The sequence below is a fragment of the Arvicanthis niloticus genome, chromosome 2 (genome assembly GCF_011762505.2).
Source record: "Arvicanthis niloticus isolate mArvNil1 chromosome 2, mArvNil1.pat.X, whole genome shotgun sequence".
Taxonomy (NCBI): domain Eukaryota; kingdom Metazoa; phylum Chordata; class Mammalia; order Rodentia; family Muridae; genus Arvicanthis; species Arvicanthis niloticus.
This window is the reverse complement of record NC_047659.1, coordinates 132,772,259-132,775,382: the sequence shown is the minus strand read 5'-3', so window position 1 is coordinate 132,775,382 and position 3,124 is coordinate 132,772,259.

Here is a 3,124-nt window from a genome sequence, read left to right as displayed (position 1 = left end):
GTATCCCCAAACCCCAGACATAAAGTAAATAATATGTGCCCCCAACCCCAGACACAAAGTAAATAAAATGTACTTTCAAAATGTTGTGTTGTTGTTGTTGTTTTTAGAAACAGGGTTTTTCTTTGTAGCCCTGGCTGTTCTGGATTCATTTTGTAGACCAGGCTGGCCTCAAACTCACAGAGATCTGCCTGCCTCTGCCTCCTGAATGCTGGAATTAAAGGGGTGTGCCACCCATGACTGGCCTTTTAAAAAAGTCGTGTTGTAGCAGGTAAGTGGGTGATAGACTGAATAACGAGAGACAATGCGACTTGGAAGCAATGGGAGAGAAATCCCGGAGCCTGTTTTAGAATTCTGCCTGCTCCCATCCCAGACCACGCTCCTGTCCCTCACCTGTGCCACCCCTAGGCTCACAGCTTCCACGAGGTGTCTGTCACACAGCCTGTTCTCCACACAGCAGAAGGGGCCTTTTAAGCACAGGAAGCAGGGGCTTGGTATTTATCTCTGTTGGTAGAGTGGAGGCCCTAGGCATCTGAGGCCCTGGGTTCAGTTACTGGCATGAAAGAAAACAAGGCTTGGTGGCTCCTGCCTGTAATTCCAGCACCCAGAGGTGGAGGCAGGAGGGTCAAAAACCCAAAGTTATCTTTGGCTAATAGCAAATTCAAAGACAATATGAGATCCAGTCTGACCAGGGCGTGTTGTGGTGCTGTAAGGTAAAGGGGCTTGCTGCTAAACTTGGTGACCTGAGTTCAATCCCTGGAACCAACTTGGTGGAAGGAAATAACTGACTCCAGTAAATTATTCTCTGACCTTCATATGTATACTGTGCTATATGCGCATGAACATACAAATAATAAATAAATAAGTGTCATTTAAAAAAAATAAGAGAGATGGTGTGGTAGTGGAGCCTTTAATCGAAGCACTAAGATGGCAGAGGCAGTCAGATCTCTGTGAGTTCAAGGCCAGCCTAGCTTACATAGCAAGTTCCAGTCTATATAGTGAAACCCTTGAAAAATAAAATAATAAACTAAAAAGGGAGAAAGAAAGACAAAAAAGATGAAACAAGTTCAACCACTGCCTTTTCTAGAATGTCTGAGAATCTGGATTTCTCATTTCACAACTGCACTGCAGATAGACCCCAAGTCCTTTCTGAGACTCTAGAAAGCCTGGCTGCTCTGGTCCTATCCACAAGATTCAGAAAAGCGCCCAGCACATCTTAGGCAACCTCTGAGTCCAAACCTTTCGGCTGTGTTCTCTCTTCTGAAATCACCGTGGCACAGACACTTTTCATTGTTCTCTAGTCTTCCCACTGTGGTAGCAGAGCCCACACCTCACCCTGTACACTGTAACCACAGTGATCTTCCAAATGCACACGCTAGCCACAGTCCTCCCTGCTTTGAAACCACTAGTGTGTTCTCACGTCCCCAGCAGATTCCAGACTCCTCTGCTCAGCATTTGAGAGCCCACCACTTGTGAGCAGACCAGCAAGCATGCTTCTGGACGTGAGCTGAGGGCTACTGTGGGATGCTGGGAGATTCAACAGATGTATAGTAATGGCATTAGGTGACATGGCACCCCACCCCCAGTCTGCCTCTTTCCTGGTCTTTCCTTCTGAAAACTTCAAGGAAAAAAATTCCCCAGTGGGTGAAATGTCTTTAACATTTTTGTAGTACCCGTCAGTCACCTGTCTCACCCTTTACTTTTGAGAGGGATGTCTTGCCATGTTGCCCAGGCTTGCTGGAAACTGTGGGCTTAAGTCATCCTCCTGCCTCAGCCTTCTGTATAGCTGGAGCTAGAGATGGGCATATGATACTGCACTCCGATATAAGTTTCCAAACAAAGAAGGAAGGGAAGGAAGGAAGAGGGGAGGAAGAGGGAGGAGGGAAGGAGGAGGGGAGGAAGAGGGGAGGAAGAGGGAGGAGGGAAGGAGGAGGGGAGGAAGAGGGAGAGAGGAGAGAGGGAGGAGGGGAGGAAGAGGGAGGGAGGAGGGAAGGAAGGAAGGGAGGGAGAGAAGAAGAGAAAAAGGGAGGGAGAGAGGAAGGGAGGAAGGGAGGAAGGGAGGGAGGGAAGAAGGAAGGGACAGCTAGGGATGCTGGTATGATAACACACCTCTATAATGCCAGCACTTGGAATTCTGAGGCAGGGAGATTGAGAGTTCGAGGCTAAGACTCTCAATCTTCACTCAGGAGACAGTGTCTCAAAAACTAACCAAACCATACCAAGCAAACATACAAAAGAAAAAAAAAGAAACAAACGACAAACTTTTCCTAACCATTTCTGTTTGGCTACAGCTTAAAATTAATGATCTTTAATTTCGCAGTCACTTCCTGTTTGCAGCTTTCCCGTTTATGTCAGTGGCTCTGAGTCTGAAGGGAACGGTTTATGAACAATTGAAGAGAAGAGAAGGTTTGGGGATGGAGAAGGTCCAGGTGGCCTGTGCTGGGCTGGGCTGGGAATGCTGACCTCCTCCCATCTGTGTTCCTGTGCGGCTTCTGACTTCAACTTCACCTCTAGTGTACTGCCTCTGAATCATTTTCCTTCAGCAGGAAACTCCCTTTCCTGGATAGCAGCCTCCCTTCCACATCACCGCCCCTTCTCGGCTCTCCATAGAGAGCTATGCGTTGCTTTTCTCTGTGTATATGAACAGATGAGCTCTGGGAGAGAGGGAGGTGTCTTGTGGTGTGGCTTCTCTGTAATCCCAGGATGCTTCATTCTGGGTCTTTGCCCATTGATCTTTGTCACCTTTCAGCATTCTCCCTACTGTGCCCACTGAATAATGATTGAATCATCCATGGCTCCCTAGTGTCTTCCTGGTTTTACTGTGAGCACTGGGGCCCTGCTGGGATAAAAAGCTCCAGTTCTTAGCCAGCCCTTGGGTGCCTCTGTTTTCTCAACTTTCTTTTCAACCCTCTCTAAATGAGGGAGGTGCTATTAGTCACCTTGGCTCAAGTTGTTTAGTAGCTGAAATGGGTACCGGATTCGAGGCTCTGGCGGCTGACACTGAGACTGGAGGGCAAAGGGCAGGTGAGGTGGAGGAGCCAAGGTCGCGGAATTTATGGCAGTCCGAGGTTTATGGTTTTGATATGGACTTATTAAGCACAATTTAGGGCCAAATGTTCTCCTCCAG